We start from the raw sequence: 6000 nt of genomic DNA, 5'->3' as shown, positions 1-6000 counted from the left end.
ATCCATTTACCTACAAATGTCATAATTTTTCTTTATAGCCAAATAGTATTCCATGTGTACATGTACCACAGTCTCATTATCTATTGAATAGTGTAGCAATGAACATATTTCAGCCAAGCATATTTCAGAACAGTATATCAAGACTTTGGGCATATGCCAAGAAATAGTAGAGCTGAGTCAGACATTCGACTTATTTTTAGTTTTTGGAGAGTTTTCTGCATTGATTTCCAGATTGGCTGTACCGATTTACATCCAAAGGTGAATTAGGGTTCCTCTCTCCCCACAATGTTGCCAGTATTTACTGCCAGTTGTTTTGTTTATCGTAGGAATTCTGTAAAAGTCAGTTCTATTTAAAAACTCAAAGTCTTTCAACTGTGGGCTCCTTTAAAATAAGAAAGTAAGCCAGACAGTTGTTTTATTCTGAAAGGGAAGAACAGTATACAGTGACAATAAGATCAATACAAAACCAAAGTCAAAAGCATAAATAGTTCCATGTCTGACATCTGGAACTCCTCTGGATCCTCTTACTCCAGCAGTCTTGGATAGCCCTTCCTTTCCAGTCCTTCCACCCACAGGACACTCAGCTGTCTCCTGTGTTCAGACCATGCTACTCTGTGTTTGTCTTTGGTAGGCACTCTACAGTTCTGTCATCTCCGATGTGCTGGGATCCCCACTACAACTGAGACCACATCTTTATCAATGGCATTTTCTGTCACTTCCAGAGATTCAGACCTTGCCACATGGGTCCAGTCTCACTTTCTATTCATCACCCTTTCAAATAGCCTATTACATTGGCAATACCTTCACCAGTGGCCTTTCTGTACTTCTATTCAGAAAGACTTCAATCCTACCATGCAGTGCCAAATCTCAGCCACTCTCTATGACCTCATATGCCCTCAAAACAAGTACAGTATGAGAGATGCTTCTTCATCTCTACAATGGCAAGAAGGGAATCTCTGGAGTTTTCTTTCAGAATTTTGAGAATTTCATAAAATTACTTTGACCATATTCAGCCCCTCCCCCTGCATTGTCTTCCAAGGTTGAGCTCCACGTCCTCCATACCCCATTCTGTGTCTTGACTGTTTTAAAAACAAGTCCAGCTTGTGCTGTGCTGCCCGAATACTTTTGGATGTATGACCTTCCACTGGAATAAGGTAGATTTACCAGTGGCTATACTTTTAAAGAATATTATTTCCCCATCTTCTTGCATCTATCGATAGCTGGTATCTTCTTAGTGAGGGTGGGGTCTCTGCTCACCTCCACTCTCCCCACTGGGATTTTGACTAGCTTAGGCTCACAGGTCATGAGCACGCTGCCGCAAACACTGTGAATTTGTACGTGCAATTACCCTGTTGTGTCCAAGAGCAGTTTTCTCATAGTCATCTACCACCTCGGAGTCTTACAATCCCTCTGCCCCATCTTCTAAACTGTTTTCTGAGGCATCCAAAGATGGGGTATGATATAGATGTCCCATTTCTGTTCTCTATAAATTACTCAGGCTTCAGTAATCTCTTATAGCACCACAAAGCAGACTAAGACATTGGTCTCGTCACATCAATCACATCCTAATTTACTGCTGTAATTATAAAATAATAAGGGAATTAATGTGTATATAAACATGCAAATGCTTAGGCATGACTACATTAGAATGCAAATGAGCATGCAAATGTTTAAGGTGCTGTGGACTCACTGGATGCTATGCATATGCATACTGGTACAGGTGTTCAATACTGCAACTCAGATATCAGGGAAAACATCGTGCCAGACTGATGCAAACCCCACAAAAATGCTACAGTTTTTTTAAATATACTTATATATGTGTATATATATATTCTAGTTGCAGCCTTGGTAACTTTAGTTTCTATGAAAGCTGTATAAAAACTTCTTTTTGCTTATATAAAAACACATACATGTTAGACTTTGGTAATTCTCAATAGTGTTTAACTCTCCTATTTATTGACGTAGTTGAAAGCTACTTGGGATGTAGATCCATTTTCATGATGCTCCCTTTGCAGAACAAAATACTCCCTTGGTCTCCATAGACAGCAGACCTTTACTCCATCAAGCCACTGTGAATACCTCAGCTGTCCCATGTGTTTCCAAAGGGATCCTGGGAAACCCTCCATATTCATATCGAGAATTACTGGTTTATGCTGTGAAGCTCTCTGTGGCCTTGGTTTATCTGATGTTGTGCCTTCACTCCTCATCGTGAGACTCACCTTCTCTCTTTGACATTCTCCCAGTTCTCTCTGATGGGGAAGTGAAAACCAACCCCTTGCACCCTAGACATTGAGTCTTCCCCTGGCTAATGTGTTGGGTGTCTCCTCCTTGTCACAGTGCTGTAGCCCAGCAATCTATTCCTTCTGAGCCCTCCTCTTGCCTCTCACTTATGTCCCATCCTTCTGTTAGCTTGACTTAAGCGCTACAATATAAATACAATCATCCCTGACTCAGTTACACATGACCTACTGATTCCTGGTTTTCAGTTTTCATTTTTGATCCTGCTATGGTTCTCTCTGTCCATCTCTTATGTGGACATCTCTATCAGTTTCGCTTCGCTTCATACATAGCATTGTTATTCACGTACCTGGCCATTGATGACACTGGTTCCTCATTACTCAGCCAGCTGTGAACATCTAGGACTTCTTCCTCAGCATCTCTCAACTATTTTGTCTTTTGTTCATCTGTGCTTAGCCTGTATTTTTGTCTCACCTTTTTATTTTCTTCTTTATACTTCACATTTTCCTTTGCCCTTACCCTGGAAAGGAACTTGAAAAGCCATCAGAAACTTCAGGAAAACATAGTAAACCATCAAGCCAAGAAGAAATAAATGTGACATCAACTCCCTGTATTCAGTGTCCTTGTTCATCAATTATTTACTGCATAATTCACCCAACTGAAATGAATAACATTGTCCCCCTATTGCATCAGAGTCTGTTGGTATTTATACATTGTTTCTTTTTAGACTATTATACAGCTTTCTGATATTTTTAATTCTTGCTTCAAGACCAACTTGAGTAGACATTCATTCCCCTGGGAAACTGCATTGAACTACCTGTTCCCAGATCATCTGACCATCTTTTCATTCTCTACCAAATCAGATAGAGCACACTGCATTGTGTCTTTCTGAAATCTCCTGTCTTGAGAGGGAATTTCTCTACCGTTTCCTATCTCTCTATTCCAGTGTCTGATAAGGTGACTCATTCTCAGTAAGGGCTCTGACCAAGAAAGAAAGCCTCAAAAACAAAATGTCTTTTAAGGGAAGTTGCTATGGTGATGATACAGCTAGGTTGGTATGGTGCCTGTCTAGCTTTGGGTTCAATCCCCAATACTGCATAAATGGGTGTGTGATACATTCCTGTTGTCCTTGTTACAAAATCACAATAAAACAAATAAAGCTAAAACTAAGACCTCATGGTTCAAATGAACAAATGAAAAGGCAAAATAAATAGGTAAGATGTGGCTGCTGTAAGTTAGACATGTCCAAGAATTGAAGAATATTTATGTTAATATAAGAACTAGTCCAGTAATTTTATGGTTTTACATACACACACACACACACACACACACACACACACACACACACACACACACACACCACACTGAATGTTCCTCTACTAATCAGCCAAGGATTCTGTTATAAATCCTTGTTAGTTTTGCTAACAGGTTAATAGTTGTTCAGCTGTTCAGTAGAATGAATGTTCCCACCAGTTTCAGGTGTAGGCCTTATGTACTTCAGAAAAAAAGCTCTCGCCATAGTGCATGAAACAAACAACAAACAAACAAAAGAGGAAGCCTTGCAAAGAAGAAAAGTGTCCACTAACTCAGATTAGTAAACACACTCTACAATAAAGGTTCAGAAACTTCTCAAACAGCATTTCCACTTATATTCTTATTGTAGCCAAGGTCTACTAAATACAAAACAGTATGCTAGCATTTGGGTGAAGAACAGACGAGGCAAGGTACATGAAGAAACAAGGACCCGCCCTTGTGACAAGCAACTCTGATTACAACTGGGGTGTTGTGTTTGTTGGACTAGATCAGCCTTTCACTGCTAAGGCAGGTTTTACAATGGTTGTCTCTAGGCGTAGTACTCACTCTGCCACTCTCTGGGTCTGTCTCCTCCTTCTCATCTTTTTATATTTTTATACTTTTGGCCCCACACAAGCTTTTTGAGAATTCACATGGTATTCCTTTTGTAATTACTTTTCTTATCAGAAGTGTTTCATGAAAGTGAAAGGAAGTGACTGTGTTATGTGGTCATACGGCACAGTGGGTGATGGGGGTGTTCTATGTCCCACCCATTATTGCATTTTGAATCTTCTTGTGAAGCTGTGTGCTTCACCATGACAATGGAGGCCGAGAGGCCATTGTAGAACCCAAACAATGTATTAGATGCTCTCTCTTCTCCCTTTTCCTTATTTCTTCCCCCTTTTCCACTCACGATGGTCTCTTTAGTACAGAAAGCAAAGAATGGTGTGGGCTGGATGTGAAAAAGACACAAAGACAGGAAAATGATAGGGATTTTCCATGCGTTCTGAAAACTGTGTGGGAATTGGTGGTTTTCAAGTTAAATGAAAAGCTAATTAAAACCCAAGACCTATTATGAGTGGAACATTGGGGTGTATCTCTTAGGATGTTCCTAGTGTGTCTAACTCAAATACTCCCATGAGTTCCTCCACAGCATCTAGTGAGAGTTAAATTCAACTAAATTTAAAGGCCAACGAGTTCTCCTCTCTCCCTCAACCTCCTGCAAACAATATCACTAAACACTTCACGCAATTGCAAACGAAGAAGCATCATCAAGGGTAATTAGCAAAAATCAAGAGCAAATGGATTACCAAATAGAGGGGTGAAGATAACAGAAGACAGAGAGACGCACAAAGGAAAGGGGGGAGTGGGAGAGAGAGAAGGAAAGAGAGAGGGAAGGGGAGAGAAGAAGAACTTACTCTGTGTGTACTTGGGGATAAGCTTGTTCCTTGTGGAAAACCAACAAGAGCAAACACAGTTTTCAAAGTGAGGCTTTCAGAAGGCAGGAAGAGAAACCCCCACCATTCTTCCATTCACGTGTCGCCTGCTACTTTCCAAACACCAGGCCACCAGCCCAACTGTCTAAGAAGTGTGTCTTTGCTATTTTTAAGCCACTCTTGGTATCAGCCTCCAGGAAATCTTTGGTAATATTAACAAGTTATCATTAATAAAAATTAAAATGTACAGTTTTTAATATCTGTATTTGGGAAGCAGCTGGTCGTGTTATGAAATCATTAAATTCAGGCACATCTCTAACCATAACCAAATCCAAACCCATTTCCTACCATTCTTCTTGGTTTCTGATCTGTTGGGTTTTTTGTTTGTTCGTTCATTTGTTTTTTAATTTATGAAACACTATCTAGTTACCCAATAGACACTGGAGTCCAGTGAGTGAGTCCTTTCAGTGTTTTCCTCATATTCTCTCTGGCCACATCTTAATTGACTTGATACAGAAGTTCCCCAAGAAGTGCCCTAAATGGCTTCCTTAAAAATTGCTTCTTGATTGATCTTTCCCTGTCATTCCTGACATCTTCTCTTTCCTCAAATCTATAATGTCTTAATATCTTATCTATTATGATGTTGACTCTCTACTCACGTGGAAAAATGGCTAACTGGCTCATCCATTCACTCCAGTACAGCAATGGTCCTTCACTTGCTGTTCTATTCATAAGGTATTATTCATAGGGCAAGAGAGTTTCACAGCTATGGCTAGGCCTGTCTCTTCATGGGAGGTGACTCTGGGACAATATTTCCTATATATTGTACAGCCTTTCCATTCTATTCTGAGCACATGACTTCTTTTTAAAAGGCTATTTCCTATCTGGCTTTCGACAGGAAGAAATATGTTTGCCTAGTAGCAATGTTTATATTTGCTCGAAGAGGTAGAAAATTAATGGACGTTACATATATTCACTTTAAGTCCCATCTTAAAGGATGGGGGCCAGGGGATGGAGAAGGGGGTTTCAGTGG

Source organism: Rattus norvegicus, chromosome 2, assembly GCF_021556685.1.
Source record: "Rattus norvegicus strain SHRSP/BbbUtx chromosome 2, alternate assembly SHRSP_T2T, whole genome shotgun sequence".
Taxonomy (NCBI): domain Eukaryota; kingdom Metazoa; phylum Chordata; class Mammalia; order Rodentia; family Muridae; genus Rattus; species Rattus norvegicus.
Note: the sequence above shows the minus strand (reverse complement) of the source record.